Raw genomic sequence first — 21,004 nt, 5'->3', positions numbered from 1 at the left:
TACTCCCTACCCACTGCTTTGTGACAGCTTATTGTTTGGGGGGGGGGGGATTATTTAACTTCTCATTTATTTTTGATCTTCTCAGCTAAATAGTAAATTCATTGTGGGTAAGGCTCTCACATCATTTCATCACCCTCCAAAGCATCTCACAAGAGTTCCTTGTAGGTACTGAGTATTTCCTAGAGCCTTGGGAAACTTTCTCAAGGACTTCAATATACCAGGAGTTCCTTAATCTAATGAAATCCCAAATCTGATTATCCCCTCCCCACAAAAGTGTTGGCACTGTGCTAGTGATGCCAGATAAGAAATGGCACAAATCTCTGCCCTCAAGGAGGTCAGTCATAAGATGAACAACATACAGACAATCCTAACAAAAAGTAGTTATCAGAGGAGAAATGGAGAGATCTTGACAAGTTGTTCTAGGATTTCTCAAGGATAGCCCTGGATTGTAGTCCAAGTTTATTTGATATTAAATCTCATACCCCCATTATTCAGTACACAACTCCCAAAACCTAGATCTCTACTCCTGGAGTAGGGGGATTTAAAACTATTTTCAGTCAAGCAATTTGCACCTCTGAATAAGCATGCTCAAAGCTTTCAGACAAATTCACAGCTTCACACTTAACCACCCACAAATCCTGGATTTGTGATCCAATCTAGTTTGGGGAACACCATACTGATTACTAAAAACCACTCTGCTGTATGTTATTATGGTTAAGAATATAATGATTATTGTATCTTATCTGTGCTCTCCAACCTTCCTCCTCCCTAGTCCTAAGCTGCAGTAAATCTGTGGGGCTCATGGCTCCATTGATGGACTAGAGAGATTCCCAATAAAATGATGAGAATATGTTCAAGATCATTCCACAGGAGGTTCAGTCAAAGGATCTTGGGGGGGGGGGAGACTAGTCTGGAGAAGATTCAGATAACTACCTTTGAACCCTTGTCGGGTGATTTTGTGGAGGGGAGATTTGACCCTGATCAACAGAACTAAGAACAGTGGTTGGAAGTTCTGTTCAGTATGAGGAAATATATCCCAACAATTATGCAAACCAGAAATTGAAATGTGAGGTAATGGGTCTCCCTTTTGCTCTCCTCCACTTCCCTTTTGCAAGTATTCAAGTAAAGGAGGATTGCCAGGAGATTTAGAGAGCCCCCAGTGTCCCTTCTAACTTGGCCATTATGTGATTCTGTAAACACTTGATGACTTTTTCCTTAAAGATTTAAAAAACTGTCTTCTGGGGACTCAGCAATAGACAGTATAGAAACTGGAAATATTCATACCTCATTGTTACGCCTCCCTGAGGTCACTGGGCAAATTCTTATTCTGCATAAATCTATAAAATGGAAAACAGCATGTTTGACCTGCTTCCCTGCTGTCTGGGGAAGGACCATTGAGAATGATTTCAGTGTTCCTTCTATAAAAAGGAAGAGTTCTGCAAATGCTTATAAGGGGGAGTGCTGACTCAGAGTTGAGAGATGAGTTTATATCAGTAAAGCCCACTGGAATTCTTTGGGATATAAAGATGCACATATACACTACAAATTCATCCTTTTATTTATATATACACACACAAACAAGAATGTTCAGAGATGGAACTGAAGCCAGATTTCCCATAAGCATTAAAATTCAGGGAAACTGGTGTTGGCTTTGCTAACCTTCTGCTGTCCCCCCTTCCATCAGTGACACCTCCTTCAAGCTGTGCCTGCATATACTTCAGAGACTGCAAACAATATGGTAGTTGACCTCTTCCAACATCTCTGGTTAGATGCCATTTATTCCTATTCACACCCACTCTTCTGTCCCAAGTTGGGTGTATTTGCAGCTGTGTCTTCCACTTGTCTAAGTAACTGCATGAACAAAGTCAGAGACTCACTATTGGGAGAAAACACATCTCTTCAATTTCCTGAGGACTTGTCATGGGTGGCCTTTACCAGAGTGGTACTACCACATCTTTGAATGACACAGCTGTGCAGAGAAACAACTTCTAGGGTGGGGTTGGGAGTAGTTGGGGGGAAGAGGAATAAGATGTAAAGGATATAATCCCTATTCTGTTGTCTTTAATATGTAATCAATTCACTTCAATTTGACAAGTAATTAGCAAGCACTTACTATGTCCTAGACCAAGTGTCTGGTACAAGCAAATCTATAGAGGTCAAAGTCAGTCTTAGTAGGGGAACTGAGATCAAGGGAACAGCCCAACATAGAGAAAGAAAGGAACACAGAGAGATGTCTTAAACCATCCCAGAGAGCCTCCAAAATGGTGGCAACCAGTGAGGAATGGGGAAGGGAGAGAACTGTCAATGAGTTGCCTTCTATGCTTCTGGATTTTAAGAAATGGAGAAAGGAAGCTTAATGTGATGAGTATAGGTATGGGAATCCTAAATTTTGGGGGTCTGAAAGCAGGCCATGTTCCTTCTTGAGATGTATCTGGTCAGAGAAGACATAACTAGGACCCAAAAGCTTCCCTACACACCCATAGGAAGCTTTTATATCAAGCCCTGCCAATGTGTGATATTCTCTAGTCTGATCTGGGATAATGAAAGCTGTGTAGGAACAAATGAAAAAGGAAATAATTTGATTCTTGATTTTTCACACTGCATGGGAAGCCTCTATAATTTGTAGGTTGAAATGTTAAATGGGAAAATATTAAGAACCCACTGGGGCCTGTGTTCTGGATTCTTTCCAAGAGAAAAAGACAGACAGACAGACAGACAGACAGACATGGGGGGTAGAGAAGAGAGACAACTAACTACATAGGAATAGCTGAGGGGACACTCAAAAGTAGATTGAGTGGGGCTAAGACACCAGAACTGGGAGCAGATAAGCTAATAGAAAGAGACGTACCCCCGCCCCCATGCACCATCGGTCAGTGCTCCATTGTTCCTATTATAGAAATGCAGCTGGATAGGAAGTAAATATGAAACAGAGCAGAAATTCCTCCCATGTTCTATAGTCCCGGTTGGAAGATTCTGAGAGAAAAGCAAATTAGAGGAAATAGAAATAAAGACACTCAACCCTGAACTAGAACACTTCTGAAGGACCTCAGCCTTGTCACACAGGGACGTTCCCCTCTGAACTTGGCTCCTATTCTGTCCAATTTAGTATGCATTTTTATGGAGCAACTAAAAGGCTTGCCTCACTCACAAAAACTTTGTGATATGGGCAAGACTAGTTTCTTGACGCTCTTTCTGAGACTAAGACTTAGAAGTGAAACCAAAGCTGAGATATATTTAAATGATTTGTTCACAGTAACTTACACAGCTAGAGTCAAAAATGGGGATCAAGCTTGGGTCTTTATCCTCAAGTTTGGGAAAAAGCAGAGTTCACTGTAACTTGTACATTATTTTTCTAGACACATTTCTTTGAGTCACCTTATAAGTTTAAAAGAGCTTATCTGAATTCAACAACTTTAATAACATTTGGTTGGATTGACTAGTACTCATTCCTGTTAGTTCTCTATTTCTAGATTTAGAACTGGAAGGAACCTTAAAGCCTATAATCTCTGTTTTGGGGGAGGCTGAAAGTGATTGATAACTTTAAACAGGAGAGTTCTGAATTGCAGTGGGCTAGAGAATTTCTGATATCCCACATTAAGTCTGGAACCATTATGATGAGGTCCTGGGAGAAGGGAACCACCAACCCATCATAAGAAAGAAGAGATCAAATGGAGTAGATGAAAGCTCCCATAGTGATGACACTGAGCCGGTTGAGTGATCAATGCACTTTTGCCTGGGCAAGATAGGAAGATCCAGTCTCAAAAAAAGGAAAGTCACTTCTCCAGAGTCATTTCTATAGTAAACAGAAGAGCTAGAATTGGAATCTAACCCCTGAAAGTACACTTTCTACTATGCCACAATGCAATAGGGTATCCCAGCTTGGTTTTTTTTTTTTCTTTCATCATAACTTGGAAGCAGTCACTAGTTCAGTTTATCAGTATTCCAAAGAAACTTAATACTGAAGAGCCAATGCTTCCCTCTTGGTCCAGGCATGCCTTTAAGTTCTCCAGTTAACTCTTCATCAGGTTTTGACCGTTTGGCACTAAGCCCCAAAATAGGAACTTCCTCTTTCTCTGTTTTCATTCTTGGAGCTAAGTAGAGAGGGACTTTAAAGTGGCCTGAATATCAAGCATATTTAAATGAGTTTATATGTCAAGTTAATAATAATATTATTAACAGTAAATTTTAGACCCTTTCCCACTGCCTAGTAGAGTTTCTTGGTCATAGTAGGTGCTCAATCAGTCTTGGTTGAACTATCTCCATTTTACAGATGAGGAAACTTAACCTCAAAGAGTGATAATGATTTACTCAGAGTCACACAGCTAATAGGTGATGAAACCCAGTTTTGTATGGATGGTTCAATTAAGGGTAAGTGATCTAGGTTTTAATTCTAATGGCAAATCAGATTTCCATACTTAGGGTTCCTCACTTATAAAATAAAGGACTTGAACTAGATGATCTCAAAAGACCATTCCAAAGCTAAAATCCTAAAATTCCATGATCCTCCATAGCAGCTGTATAGCCCTTATTTAGCAAGTCTCTTCCTGTCTCTAGGGTTCAATTTCTTCATCTGTAAAGTGAGAATAAGAACACTTGCACTACCAACTATCCAGTGTTGTTGTGAAGAAAGAGCCTTGCAAACCTTAAAGGGCAATAGAAATGAGAGCTATAATTATGTAACTGCTTTGAAATGTGTATGTAGGGGGAAAGGGGAAGTCTCAGAATAGGGGGTAGCATTTTTTCCACAGAAAATGTCTCTGGATGTAGGTACAGCTCTAAAGCCAGTGGTCTCTCAATTCAAGGTCTATATTGGGGTAAAATAAAGTACTTGGAAAAGTCACTGAAAATTAAATGAAGAAGTTTCACTTTGTCTTTGTTGCAAGAAGGGTATATAGCAGCACTTAGCTTCTCTGGACTTGTCTCCATGTGGAAACCCATCTGGTCGATTGGTCATCAGGGTATAGTGATATGGGGCTCCCACCAAGTCTGAGAAGCTAAGACTACATGAGGCTGGAACCTTTTATGCCCCTAGACCTGGAAGCTGAAACAAAGAAGCAGAGACCAATCAGATGGAGGGGAGGAGCTGTGTGAGGGTCAGGGATGCGACATCAGAAACCTGGATATGACCATCATCTAACCAACCATTTCATTTTTCATATGAGGAAACTGAAGTTGAAAACTGTGTGTGTCTGTGTGTGTGTGTGTGTGTGTGATGAATTCCATATCCATCCTCAGGGATCTTTACAAGCTGACTTCTCATGCCAAGAAATCTCTCCTTCCTCCTCTCTACCTCCTGCCTTTGAACTCTGACTTCCCTGATGTTTGATTGGGAGCTCAAGGGCAGGAGTTGTTTTTTGGCCTTTTTTGGTATCTCTAGTGTCCAGCAGAGGGTCTGGTACATAAAAGGTGTTTATGTTTATTGACTATGAATTGATTTAAATTTGCTCAATGAAGAGGTAGTGTAGGTGACAGATAAATTTTTTGAATGAATGTTAATTTAAAATATATTTTGCAAAGTTTTAAATAAAGACTGCCCAAACCATCCTTTCTAGGTGGCACAATGATGAGAGCACTGGCCTTGGAGTCAGGAGGACAGGAGTTTGAATGGGGCCTCAAACTTGTCTCTAGCTGTGTAACCCTGGGCAAGTCACTTAACCCTAATTGCCTCAAAATCTCCAGTCTTGATTCATATCTGACCACTGAACCAAAAAGGCTCTGAAGGAGAAAATAAGGCACCCCCCCCCAATCCAATTCATGTGCTAGCCATGACATTACCTCCCTGGTGTCATTGTCTTCTTCTAGAAGGAAGGACAAAAACCATTACCTCAGACTTTGGACCAAGGAATTCTTTCATTTTTGTTTCAGTGGAATAAATATTAGCTTTAGAATCAGAAGATCTTGGTTCAAATCTGGCTTCTGATGCCTACTATTTGTAACTCTGAAAAAGTCATTTAACTTTCCTGGAGCTCATTTTTCAATTGGATAAATAAGGAACTTGGCCTACAGGACATTCTTCCCATTTTTTACATTTATGGTTCTTTTAACCCTAATTCTTCTTCTAGATGAAGAATGACTTTAATAAAATCTAGGCTGCAAGTCACTATTTCTATGACAACTCTTTTCAAAAAATTTTCCCCACATCCATTTGAATTTTGTCAAAAAGACAGAACTGACTCTAAATTCAGTATTGAAGTGATTTTCTAGAGTTAATCTTTTTTTTTCTTTTTTAGAAAGCAGTCCAGGGTAAGTGACTTGCCCAGGATCATACAACTAGTATCTGACCCAGGTCTATCCACTATACCACCTAGCTGCCCCCTAGAGTCTCTTAAAGGTCAGAGCTAGAACCATGCTTTAGCCAAGCAACAGATCAGATCAGAGTCACACCTCACTATGAAAGCCTCCCACAATGCTACCTTGACCTTGAAATCCACTAATCTTCCACCTTAATGGATAGGCATGACTGTGGGGACAGTGCCAAACTGGATCAACTCAGAAATAATGTAGTCCATATCTCACCCACAATTGCCCCAGTCAAGTTCATCTGGATCTCAAAAAGTTCCTTCAGTTAACTAGAGACCTAAGGAAGCCTTTCGATCCCTGATTACTCCTTATACACAACCATCTGGACTTTCAAGGTGACAGAAATGATGCTGTTGTCTAAAATAGGCAAAGACTTATCTGAGAGCTCTCCTTTGTACCTATTGCCCAGGAAAACAGAAGCTAAAAAAAGAAGATAGCCATTAGGAATCTAGAACCTAGCAAGAATTTTCCCAATAATTTCCCAAATTATCACTTAATCTTTAATACATTATTATATCAATTTTTTTTCAAAACATTTAATTTCTTGGTTAGATCTTTAAGAAGTCAGGGGAGAACAGTATACTTTCTTTTGAAATATATCTAATATTCAGAAATAATTTTCAACATATACCAATCACTTGATATAATCTATTCATTCAATGATAACTTTTCCTTATTATCTCCAGCTATCATGAAGTTATTCTACCACTTGACCACCTATAGCTATAAAATCCACATTAAATGCCATTTATTCAATGTAGCTTTAGAACTCATAACACCTGGTTGGAAGATCACATCTAGCATTTACTATCTGGGACAAATCTTCAGTCCCAAATGTGAGAAGTGAACTAGGAAGACTGCCAGGTTTTCATATAGCTTTCAAACCTCTGGTCCTACTTTGCAACCAATAAATATGTATTGAGCATCCAACTAATTGGAAAGAACACTTAAGTTCTGATCCCAGTTTTTCGTGGCTTATAGAAGGTGCTTGGTAAATGTTTATTGATCCATTGTTATGACACTCTCATCTTTCCCAACCATAGTTTCAAATATTCTGTAACAAACATTTGTTGATGAATTGAAAATGATTTCAAAAAGTATCTAATGATGGTATGCTAAGTGTTCTAAACTACTACTAAGCATGGTGTTAGGAAAAAAAGGCTTTAAAAAAAGATATGATACTTGTGGAAAACAGTAAAGTAGGGAAAAAATTTTGACACAAGTATCTCTGATAAAGGCTTCATTCCTCAACTTCATAGGGAACTGAAACAAATTTACATAAATAAGAGCCATTCCTCAGTTGACAAATGGTTAAAGGAAATGAATAATTTTCAGAAGAGCTATCAATAAATATTCACATGAAAAAATGCTCTAAATTACTACTGAAAAGAGAAATGCAAATTAAAACAATTCTGAGGTACCACCTCACACCTATCAGACTGTATAATATTATAGAAAAAGAAAAGAGCACATATGCTAGAAGGCTAATGGACACTAAAATACTCTTACTGAAGGTGTGAACAGGTCTAACCATTTTGAAGAATGTAGAACTGTGCCCAAAGGGTTTATAAAAACTGCATATTCTTTGATACAACAATGCCACAAAGATCAAAGGAAAGGGGAAAAGACCTGTTTGTACAAAAATATTTATAGCATCTCTCTTTTTTTATGATAACAAAGAATTGGAAATTGAAGGGATGCCCATGGATTATGGAATGGCTTAACAAATTGTGATATATGGTTGTGATGGAATACAATTGTGCTTTAAGAATTGACAAGCATGAGGCAGCTCGGTGGTGTAGTGGATAAAGCACTGGCCTTGGAGTCAGGAGTACCTGGGTTCAAATCCGGTCTCAGACACTTAATAATTACCTAGTTGTGTGGCCTTGGGCAAGCCACTTAAGCCCATTTGCCTTGCAAAAAAAAAAAACCTAAAAAAAACCCCTCAAGAATTGACAAGCAGGGGGTGGCTAGGTGGAGCAGTGGATAGAGCATTGGCTCTGGAGTCAGGAGTACCTGAGTTCAAATCCAGCCTCAGACACTTAATAATTACCTAGCTGTGTGGCTTTGGGCAAACCACTTAACCCCATTTGCCTTGCAAAAACCTAAAAAAAAAGAATTGACAAGCAGGATGATTTCAGAAAAACTTGGGAAGATATGCAAAATGAAGTGGGCCTAACCAGAACATTGTGCACGGTAATAACAATTAGGTAAGAATCATCAACTGTGAGAAAATTAGCTATTCTGATCTAGAGAGTCAAGATAATTCCAAAGGACCCATGATGAAAACTACTATTTACCTCCAGAGAGAGAACCTATGAACTCTGAATGTAGATAGAAGCATACTTTAAAAAAAAAATTGTATTTTTTATTGTTTTATTTTATTTGTTGTTTTCCTTTGCATGTTTGGCATGACCTCACAAAAATAATCAAAATCAAAGTGTTTGTCTTCTCAAAGAAAGGGGGACAGAGAAGGGAGGGAGATAATTTTGAAATTACATTTTTTTAAAGGATGGCTGTTAACATGTAACTGAGAATTATTTAATGAAATACATTTTTAAAAAAGTTTCAATGTGGTGCAATAAAATTGGGGAGACAAGACAATCTTTGTATCATGTGTTAAGTTCTGGAACATTTTAGAATTTTTCAGATAGGAGAGGTCAATGTTGGATGGAGTAGTCAGTCAAGACTAAATCAAGGGGCAAGAAGGTCATGAGCCAATGGGGTAGATCTATGCCATAAATGTTATGGAATGTCAAAACCTAAGGCAAATCTGTTTCAGGAACCCTATGAAAATGTTTCAACTCATGAAAAGTAAGTAATACAAATTAAAGTCACCAAGATTTTACCTCACCTTGATTGACAAGGGTGACAATAATAGAGACAATGTTGGAGGGGTTGTGGCAAAAACTGAGAAGTTGTTAAACTTTATAGATAGTTTAGAATTATACAAGAAATAGGTTCAACAAAGATCAAGGACTGTTAGCTTAAATTTAGAAAAAAATAACTGATATCTTATTGTCTGATCTTGCTTTCTCTTATACTTTATGTTTCTTCCTTGGGGATATGATTTCTCTCTCATCACATTCAATTTGGATCAATGTATACCATGGAAACAAAGTAAAGACTGACAGATTGCTTTCCGTGGGGGGGGTGGGGGAAGGAAGTAAGATGGGGGGGAATTATAAAACTCAAATAATATCTTTAATAAAAATAAATTTAAAAAAAGACTGACAAATTGCCTTCTGTGAGGGGTGGGGGGAGGGAAGTAAGATTGGGGAAAAATTGTAAAACTCAAAATAAATAAAATATTTAATTAAAAATGGGTTCAAAATGGTTCAGGGATATCACTACTGGACACAAATCCAAGCAAGTCAAACAAACAAACAAAAAAGGCACAGAATGTACCAAAATAATCATACCAGCACTCTTTGTAGTAGTAGCAAATAACTGGGAAAAAAGTAAATGACCACCAATTGGGGAAACATGAAAAAAACTGTGGAATGTGATCATAGTGGATGCTTTTGTACAGTAAGAAAAGACAAACATGAAGAGTTCAGGGGCCATGATATTCTGAATGAACGAATAACAGTGGGAAATAAGTAAGTTCAAAGTATAGTGCCTACAATGATGTAAAAGAATTAAAAATCATGAAAATAAGAAGTTGAATTGAGTAATAGAAAACCAGTGATATCCTGGAAGTCAAAATGAAACAAAGTTCTCGCCTCATCCCCTTAAGAATAAGAACAACCAGGACAGAATAGTGTAAACACTGTCAAATATTAGTCATTGTATTGCTACTTTTTGTTTAAGTAATAGTTTGCTTTGTCCCAAGGACTATAATGTAAAGGCAAAAGGCATCAAAAAAAAATTTTTTTTTAATTTGTTGTTGGAATGGATGAGGGATCTTCAGAACATTGCTGACAGCCTGAACTTGGGGTCAGTTGTTGGGTGATGGGGCAACTCAACCTCTAGAGAACAACTCAAAGACCTCATGGAGATTGAGGGACAAACAAGGTAGGCTCCAGAAGTATAGGGTACTTTAAGGTAAGTTGTGGGGAGAGAGCATGGTGGTTGTCAAAGGGAGGAAGCATCTCATCTCAACCAGATGAAAGCACCTGGCACCACCATGTTAACATTGTAGGGACAAGTTCCTTTTGCCCTTTATCTAAAAGTGGGGGAGGAGGGGTTGGATAAGTGGGAAGACAACATTAGTTGTAAGAATAGGCATGAAGAAAGGTTGATGGGAGAGACTTAGGATGCCTGATAGGATAATGATCCCACAGTCCTCCTATATGGAAATCTCTCTCTCTCTCTCTCTTTTTTTTTTAACACTAGTGTTCAATTGATGATGCTATATGGCAATAAATTATAGAGCATTAAAGTCTCCAAACCATCAAAAATACCTAAAGGGCAATAATGGAGAGACACATAATGGATCTTAAGCGAGTTTCTGTTCCTCACCAACAAAAATGATATAGATGACATGTGGGAAACATGATTTCCCCAAAGAAAGTGGGATTATTGATGGATAGTTTAAATGTTATACTAGTATATGCAAGAGATCAAGACTTTAGCTTCCAGTGGATGGAGTAGATACTTGGTGGAGGCCTAATGGATAGTCATGGGAAAGAATCCCAGATGAAGTTTGGATGAATTACCCTCCTCTACATTTGTGATCTCCATTCCCTCATCTCTCAATCACTTTTCAGTCCCTCTTAATCTGGATTTCAATTTGACTAAAACAGTCCAAAGTAACATTTGACTAAAACTATCCAAGGTTACCAATTGATGTCCTTTTTTAATCAGATTTTTATTATCTTTTGTTTTATATCACCTCGATTTCCCTCTGTATTCCTCTTCTCCATACTCTAACACCAAAGAACCATCTTTTAAAATAAAGGACATTTTTAAAAGAGGAAGAATTACATATATATATTTTTTTAACAAAACCGATCAACACATCAAAAAATACTGATGCCATATATAATATTTCATACCTGTGGACTTCCTAGCCTACCAAATGAAATTCAAGTATTTCTTCTTTGGGGCCACTTGTTTTTTGGTACTGTGTACATTGTTGTTTAAGTCATTAAATATATTGTTTTCTTGGCTTTACTCATTTCTCTTTGCATCAGTTCATGTGAATCTTTCCATGTTTTTCCATGTTTATGTTTTATTATTTCTAATAACCTATAACCTAGTAATATCACCTTACATTCATGTAAAACAATTTGTTGAGGTTTTTAAACTGTTAAATTCAGTGGTCTTTTCTTTGTACTCTTTCTTTTTAATCCCTCTGTATCATTTGACAGTATTTTCCTACCTGTAAGACAGATTCTTCTCAGTTCCCTCTTCCTGATCATTATTCTTCTATTCATTAAGTTCTGCCCTAGGCAGAGCTTATGTCTCTTATGTTTCTTTCCCTTGGTAATCTCACCAGTTCCCATGGATTCAATTATGATCTTTATGCAGATGACATATACATGTGTGTGGGTATATGTGACACACATACATGTGTGTACATGTGTCCAGCTCGTAATTTATCTCTTGAATCATCTTGTACAGCCAACTGTGTCCTGGACATATCCCTGGATGTTCCTTGGTATCTCAAACTCCATGTGTCCAAAAACAGAAATTATAGCCCAACTCACCCCCACCCCAAGGTTTCCCTATTTTGTTCAAGGATACAGCCCTCCCAGTTACCCATATCTCCAACCCAGGAGTCTTCTTTGAATTTTGTTCTCATTCAACCACTATATCCAAGAGCTGAGACTGGTTACTCCATCTCTACTTCTTTTGCATCTATCCTCTTTCCATTTATATGCCTTTTCTCCAGTTTGGCACCCTAATCACTTCTTATCAAGACTACTGCACTAGCCTCCTAATTAGTCTCCCTACCCCCAATCCCTCTTTCTTCAGTCTTTTTCTCTGCATGGTTGCAAAGTGACAACTTCATAAATCACAAAATTGATCACATCACCCCTTCCTACTTCAAAATCTTCAGTTGCTCTCTATTTCCCGTGGATAAAATCAGCCTCCCCCCCCCCCCCATTGGTTGGCTTAGCATGTCAAGCCCTCCACAAAAAAGCCCCTACCTCCTTTTCCAATTAAGTTTCATATTATTTTCCATCTTGTGTTACTTGTTATTGTATTATTCCTGGTCAAGATGGACTGTTCATTGTCCATCCCCCATCTCCCCCCCCCCGCCCATGACATTCTACCACCACACCTATGTCTCATGCAAGGAGTATCACATTGTTAGAATGTTTCCTTTTCACCTCCCCTTCTTAGAACCCTCAACTTATTTCAAATCCAGTACAACAGCTGGTTATCTATTACACCTTTCTTGATCTCCCCATTATTAGAATTCTTTGCCTCTAGAATAGGGAACTCTTAACTCTTTTTGCATAGCATGAACTCTTTTAGGAATCTGGAAGCCAATGGACTCCTCAACAGAAAGTTTTTAAACGTATTATATGTAGATATACACACACATATATTTGCTTAAAAAAGAAAATATTTTGAAATACATTAAAATGTATTTAAACCTATATAAATACATTTTTTGAAGTTCATGGATCCCAAGTCAAGAATCCCTATTGGAAATATAGAGCCTCTATTTTCCCACTTGTGTACATGTTATATCCACCTTTTAGAATATACACTCCTATAGAGCAAATATTTTTTCTTATTTGTGTGTCTTCCTGTTTTTAGCAGAGCACATTCCACATAGTAGGCTCTTAATATTCATTAAATTAACAGAACTGATGGAGAATAGGGATCACTAAAAAAATGGAACCATTAAATTACTTAAGTATCAATAAATGACTTTCCCCTTAACCACAGTGAAATTTGTCTGCCATTTTCACAACTTAAATTGTAAACTGAACTTTGACTTGTGCCTTATTTTTAATTTCTCAATTTTTCACATTCTGCTAATGGAGGGAATATTCTAGAAACTTATTCTCTCATTAAAATCAGGCAAAATCTCTGATTCTATTCAAAATAGAGAACTAGTTTCTGATGATATAATTGCTTTTGAGTCCTCAGTTGGCCCATTAATAAATATTAAATACCAGTTTTGGTACTGGGTATTATGGAAAAACTCAGAAGAAACATGGTTTTTATCATTCAGGAATCCAAAATTCAGTGGGGAAGGCAAGGGAAAACATAACCAAAGCACAAGTGACAACAGTATCTATAAATATGTCCAGAGGACAGCCAAAACCAAAATAACAAAGCAGAAGCCCTGAGGCTGCAAAGGATGAGAACTCAAGATTGTCCAAAAAGAATTCAACAAAGTTATCAATGAAATCAGTGACTGGGCTGTCCTTCTAGGCATGTTGAGAGTAACCTACTTCTTGATGGAGCAGCTATTCATGCTTCTATTTCTAGTCCATGGATCATTGACAGAGTATAGGTACCCTCCATTTGACAGCTTCTGAAGATGTGTGCCAGAACCTCCCAAAGAAGAGCTGTCTAAATCCAGATGCAAGCCCTAATTAAGAACATCTACAAAATGGCACATCATTTTTCTCATGAATAGGATGCTTTCTTCAACCCATTTCATGGGTTAGAGGTAATATCACCCTGAATATCCTATGGATTTCTTTGATAGGCATCATTTTAGGCAATCTTTTAAGTCTCCTAGCCATCAGATTTAATTAAAAAGATATTTTATTTTTTAAAAGGAGAGAAGTTAAGTTCTTAAATTATTTTTTTTTGTTGTTGTTTTTTAGGTTTTTCAGGGCAATGGGGTTAAAGTGGCTTGCCCAAGACCACACGGCTAGGTAATTACTAAGTGTTTGAGGTCTAGGTATATTACTAAGTGTTTGAGGTCGGATTTGAACCCAGGTACTCCTGACTCCAAGTCCAGTGCTCTATCCACTGCGCCACCTAGCTGCCCCAAGTTCTTAAATTGTTGACTTGATTTCTGAGTCCTTGAGGGATGATTAATATGGAGGTTCTGGTTAAAAAAAAATCATGATTTCAAAAGACCCTTGACAGACATTCCCACATTATTGAGGGAGGGAACAAAAAAACGGAAGGTATGATTAGAAGAAAATTGTAAGAGCAAACTAAAATTTAAAGACCATCTAGTTCATCTTGCAGGTAAGGAAAACAAGTGAGGCAACTTTGCAAGCAAAAAAAAGTATCAGACTAGAACTAAGGAAAAAATCTCATTTCTTGCTGTGGCTCCTTGATTAATTAGATGTGTGTGTGTGATCTTGGTCAGGTCTTATTAGTCGTCTCTTCATACTTCACCTTTCTCATCCATAAGATGGGAATAATACCTTTGTTACCTGTATCATGCTATTGCTGTGAGCATAAATGACACAGTGTGTGTGGAAATGATTTTAAGAGAATCATTTCTTGTTTTGCATAACTACACTCTTGTATAATCTATATTAAATTGCATGCCTCCTCAAAGGAGTAGAGGGAAAGAATTTGGAACTCAAAATTTATAAAAACAAAATGTAATTGAAAAAGAATGTAGTTTATATGTGTATGAGTGTTTGTTTTAAAGAATCTTTTAAATTTACTTTTCCAAGCTATTTATTGGCAAAGCAAAACCTAGACATCAGTCAGGTCATCGCCTTGAAATCCAGTGTCCTTTCTTCTATGTCAGTCAGCTCTAACACTTGTGATTCTATTGGATGATTCTCTGAACCAATGATTCCATAATAATAAAATCTATTATGTTAATGCTGACATTCAGAACTTCCAATTGGTGACCTCAATTCCTACGCTCACGAAAGGATATAAAGCTTTTCAAAGTTGAAGGGGAGAAGAAATGGTGAAGTGGAAACTCTTTTGGTTCCCTTTATTGTGGTGAAATGAACAACAGTATTGAGCCCAGAGTCAGGAAGACAGTTCAAATTCTGCCTCAGTCATTTATTATTTTAACACAGTTGTTTTTTAAGTTGTGTCTGATTCTTCATGATCCCATCAGGAATGTTCCTGGCAAAGACACAGGAGTGGTTTGTCATTTCTTTTTCTAGCTTATTTTACAAATGAGAAAATCAAGGCAAAATTGACTTGTCCAAGGTCACACAGCTAGGAAATGTCTTGAAAACTGATTTGAACTCAGATCATCCTGGCTCTAAACTCAGCACTCTATCTACTTCACCACCTACCTAGCTTACCCTTATTAGTTGTGTGACCTTGGATTTTCTGCCCCAGTTTCCTTAACTGTAAAATGAGGGTAAGAACTGTACCTTCCTCCCAAAATCAGATGAGATATTAGTAAAACACTTAACACTTTGCCTGATACACCATAAACACCTAATTTTTTTTTTTAAGTTACCAGTGAAAGATGTTTGCTTTCCCTAAGGCAAACAACAGTGTTTTGAATCATCATGGCTCTGGGAATAGGTCTCCTTGAGGACAGTGAAAATTCATTCCTTATTGAGTCCTATGTGATTAAGACAATGTTCTTTAATAATTTGCTGAGGTTTCTGACAGTCATTCCTATGGATAAGCACTGTGGTTCTATAGATGACTCTAACCTCACCTCTCCTACCCTGTGTGAATACCGGCAAGTCACTTAATTTCTTTGTACCAATTTCTTCAACTGTAAAAGGAAGGTGTTCTATTACAGGTCTTCTAAAGTCCTTTCCTGCTCTGTCTATGATCCCAGAGGAAGCTTGCAAAATAAGATGAGCAGACCAAGGAAAATACACTCAATATTAATAATGTATGTAAGTGTTTCCCAGCTCTAAATCTATGGTGTTGTGATAATATGAAGGCTACAAAAAAACTGTAATTTTAAGTAATTAAAGCGATATGGGGGGGGGGAGATGAAGAAGTTCTCTTGATAAAGAGTCAGGGGACTGATGCTGTATGGTGTTGCCTACATTGTCATAGAATCATAGAAAATCCCATTTTTGGGCTGAGAAGAATATTAGAAGTTCTCCGGTTTGACCCCTTCTGTTTACAGATGAAGAAACTGAGGCCTACAGAGATTCTGTGACTTGTTCAAGGTTATACAAGAATCAAATAGCACCACTGGGATTCAAATCTAGATACTTTCCACAGTCCTCTTAGATCACGTTCTATGTCCTTTGTTTTTTATTAACTGTTTTCCTTTGTTATGAGGAAAGTTAGAGGGAGGTTTAGGGTCAGAACTTTGGGGTGGTTATATCCAAAAAAAATCAATAAAATTTATTAGAAAAAAGCAAAACATACCATTAGCTAGAATTACAATTTAATTTCTGCACACCTGCATTGGGATCTACAACTGTAGAAGGATTATTTGTTGACAGTTTAATCCTGAGGAACTCCTGAGTTCCTGAGGGTTACTCCTTGGGTACAGAGTATTGAATTTGTAGTCTGGGTAATGCATTATCATCACATATTCATGAAATTATAGGAAGTAAACACCCTAGTGGCAAAATCAAACATAATAAAATCCCAGACCTCATAGCATGGTTATTTTATGGCACGCTGTGAATTTATTTAACCAAATACTATTGTTTTCATCCTCTATTTCCTCCCATATTTCCCCCCTGTCCAGTCCTTCCTGATTACTTAAAAGTAGGAAGAGGGATTCAAGATGTTTTTTTTTTCCTTTACAGAACATTTCATCCAATGTTTTACATCTACCAGGTGCTCAAAAGGACAGGGATGACTCCTGGATCAGGGATTTACTTGTTCTGTCTGACAATGAGTTCAGGTCTGAAATATAGCTTTTGTGACACTTGAAAGTTAGAGATCAGTGAACTAGAAAAAAATACTCTCACAAGGTTGGGTCCCCAGCTTCTGCCATTCCCCTCTCCAAATACTGCTACATCAAGAGGGCAGCAATCAGTCAGGGTTTGGTAGGAAAAGTGGAATTCTCTCTAAATATCCTTCATTTATTTTATTTTTGCAAACAATGGGGTTAAAATGACTTGCCCAAGGTCACACAATTAGATAATTATTAAGTGTCTGAGGCCCAAATTGAACTCACATCTTCCTGACTCCAGGGCTGGTGCTCTATTCAATGAGCCTCCTAGCTGCTCCTCTAAATAAGTGGATTTTCACACCTGAACATCAGAACTGAGCCAATGGTTGTTGGCCACTAGTAACAATCAAAAGAAGAAATAACATGGGATGATTTAAAAGAAAACCTCAGAAGATTCACATTGTCTGGTGCAGAGTGAAAAGGAAGAAAAATCTAGACTATATAGGATGTCCCAAGCTTAATGCTTCATTAAAACTTTTGGAATATTCTGAACAAACAACACTGTAAAAGGCAGGCGACTTTTGAAAAGATTTAAAAATTAGAATCAACATAGTAACCAACTATGAATCAAAGAGGACTGATAACAATATGCTACCTATCTTCTGACAGAGGTGAAGGACTAAATATATAGGGGAAATACATTTTTAGACCTGGTCAGTTTGGGAATTTGTTTTGCATACTGATTATGCATTTTTGTTACAAGAATTTTGTTTCTCCTCTACTGAGGATGAGAAAATATGGTTATTATATATCAACCAAGTAACATTTAAACTTTAAAACAAAAAAATATAACAATTTCAATTTAAGATGTCACACATGATTTGATTGAGACTTTTCTCTCTTGCAAATGAAGAAGCCTTTAAAAAAAACAGTCTTGGGGTCAATGGGCTTACCTGAAGTCAATGAAACAAAAGTCTAGACAAGAATAAACCTTTTAACTTGATGCTTTTTCTATATACAGGGTTCTCCATTTGAGTGATATTCATTTTTAATTCTTTGGGAACCACTGTAATCAAAGTCTTGAAGATATAAGGTGATATAGGTGGAATATTAATATTAAAAAGATAGGTCTTTGTTTTCATGAGAAGCTTGGAGTCATTAAAGCTCATTTTCAATTTTTTTGATGGCAATTTAGTTTCTATTTATAATCAAAAGTTACCTCTATAGTCTGAAACTTATATGTAATAGATATGAGTATATATATATATATATATATGTATATATATATATATATATATATAAAATGCATGTACAAATGTGTTAATGTGATGAAGAAAGTCAGAAATAAAAAGGCAAACTATTGGTTGTCTATCCATTTTATAAATTTTGTAAATAAGCAAAGATCTAGATGGTATCAAGGAATTATAGGATAGAAAGAGAAGATCAAGGGATGACTGGTAAATATTCAGAGTTCTCCACTAGTACCCTCAATTACCAGGAGAAATTGAGGAAGGCTTCTAGAACAATGGATCATGGGATTAATAATGGATGAGCAGGTACTGATAAGATCACATCCATTTGAATGTATGTGAAACTATGAAAGCTTAAGACTGCAGAAACTTCTGGGACAACATGTGTGTATATACACACACTTGCAAACACACACACATATGTATGTATGTATATGTATATCTCAAATGTTGATCTGTAATGAGGGGTTGGGAGAGAGAGAGAGAGGGGCAACTCAATTCCAAATGTAACAAAAGTAAGCAAATATTTACTAAAATAAAATAGAGTGGATCAACTTCCAAGAATCTTGAATAAATATTCTTTCTCTTTTCTTTTTAGCATTGATATGTGGACCTAGGTTTGGTTACTGGGTAGGATAAGGGGATAGGAACACCAATTCCAGATAAATTTTTCACAAAGGGTCAGAATAGGGTATTAAGTCACCATTAGTAACAGGAAAATAGGCAGAAACTCCATGAATATCTTCCCCCCAAGTATCAAAAGAATAGAATCTTCTGGTCTTTCTACTTGCCTTATTTTGAGTCTGATGAGAACTCTCCATGTACATGTGCCTTGTTTTCCTAGCTAGACTGTAAAGTCCTTGAAGATAAACTTTATTTCCTAAATGGCCTAGAACAATGTTGCATACAAATAATACATGCTTAATAAATGATAAGTCACTTGCCTCTGAAAGACTGGAGAAATAGGCATTTATGTTTTAAAATTTAAGAAAACTTCAAAGCTCTTTCACCTCATTCTTTTGTGAACATTTGGACTAAAGTAATTTGTACCTTTGGAAAAATAAAAGGGGAGGCAGTGTCAATAAGGGAGTAACAGTAGTGACCTGCTAGTCCTAGAAACTGCATTTTGAATTAAGAACCCCAAGAAAATGTCCTTACAATAAATCAAAGAAGCAAAAACCCTAACCAATGATTCAACAAGGTAGGCAATTAAGTGCCTACTATATATAATCCAATATGTTCGATATGCCTTATGATGGTCATAGTTCTCAACAGTAAGGTACAGAGGTCTGCTTCAACTATTGGGTATTCTCTGAGACTCTGAGCTAACACTGGGTTACTAGGGTGGCAGTAACCCTAGAAGGCTCTTTCCTTCAGGGCAGGTTAAAGGTGATAGTAGATCCTCCGCAGCTTTTTCTCCATGACAAAGATTAACCAAGTCCATGTGTCCCCTGAATGCCAGACCCCTTTCCCAGAGTCTTCCTCCACTGATTTCCTAGATGAACCCTATATAATTAGGAAGGATTGCCTAGGGATCACATATTGCCACGAAGAGACACCCAAGCATAGGGATGACATAGCATCAGCCAGGGCTTTCTATCCATTTTACCCCTAATCTCCAACCAAATTTGCCAGGGGGTTCCAAAGTTCCTAAATCCTATGATTCTAAGTGACAACCTCAATGGACTTTAAAGCAACTAGGGCACTGAAGTATATACAGTCTGGGCCTTAAATCAGAAAGACACATCTTCCTGAGTTCAAATCTGGCCTCAGATATTTAGCTGTGTGACCCTGGGCAAGTTACTTCATGATGTTTGTCTCAGTTGCCTCATCTATAAAATGAGCAGAAGGAAATGGCAGACCACTTTAATGTGTGTGTGTGTGTGTGTGTGTGTGTGTGTGTGTGTGTGTGTGTAAATCCCAAATGGAATCAATATAGAGTTGGACATAACTGAACAAACAATAACAAAAAGATTGAATGAAATGACCTAGCAGAAGCAAGATGGCCCAGTGGAGCACTGGCCCTGGAGTCAGGAGGATCTGAGTTCAAATGTAACCTCAGACACTTAATAATTACCTAGCTGTGTGGCCTTGGGCAAGCCACTTAACCCCATTTGCCTTGCAAAAACCCCCCCAAAAAAAAGCCAAAACAAACAAAAAATAACCATATAACAGCACTTTCTTTTCACCCCCTGACATACTTGTCTCATTTCATATTAGAATTATTGGTACCTTACTCAAACAGTAATTTTCATGAGGATAGGGTGCTTCATCCAAATTTTGTAGCCACACAACATTCTGAACATAGTAGGTGCTTAAGAGACATTTGTGGTTGAAACATGCAACCTTTCCTTTTCCTACTAATTGGCAGGAAAAAAAAAGTAGAGAAATCAGTTTTTCTAATTGGATTTGGCTCCACAGTATACCTGATCGTTATGCTTTTCACCAATTCAGTTCTCCTCTCACAACAGCTATTTATACTGTCCTAGTATAAGGTGTGTCAGAGGGATAAGAGCAATAACTTCAGGTACAACAAGGGCACTTAAGTAATTTTTCTCTTAGCCAGCACTGTCTGTTCAGAACTGCTCCTTCGGGCTGCCATGGGCCCTATATCTAGAGATGGGAGGGTGATAGATGTGGGTTACATTTCCTTTTTCTCCTACCTCCACGTGCTGGGATTGGGGGTGGGGGTGGGTAGGACTTCGTTCCCTTTGCTCACATATCAGATTTTCACTCTTTAGTTAATGACTTTTTTCTTGTCCCTCCCCTCCTTCATCTCTTCTTG

At 37.5% G+C, this 21,004-nt stretch overlaps 1 protein-coding gene and 1 long non-coding RNA gene across 5 annotated transcripts in view; both read right to left on the bottom strand.

The window, feature by feature from the left end:
• BCOR (BCL6 corepressor) overlaps positions 1 to 21,004 on the bottom strand; it is a 145,144-nt gene that overhangs the window by 82,835 nt on the left and 41,305 nt on the right. The gene's annotated exons all lie outside the window — the stretch shown is intronic.
• On the bottom strand, positions 1,536 to 12,444 carry LOC141506949 (uncharacterized). The gene is made up of 2 exons (XR_012474036.1): positions 11,627 to 12,444; positions 1,536 to 1,851 (listed from the first exon to the last, which is right to left on the bottom strand). It is a non-coding gene; the product is annotated as an uncharacterized LOC141506949 (long non-coding RNA).

This window comes from Macrotis lagotis, chromosome 1 (genome assembly GCF_037893015.1).
Source record: "Macrotis lagotis isolate mMagLag1 chromosome 1, bilby.v1.9.chrom.fasta, whole genome shotgun sequence".
In the NCBI taxonomy this organism is placed as follows: Eukaryota; Metazoa; Chordata; class Mammalia; order Peramelemorphia; family Peramelidae; genus Macrotis; species Macrotis lagotis.
This window is presented reverse-complemented; position numbering and strand designations above follow the sequence as displayed.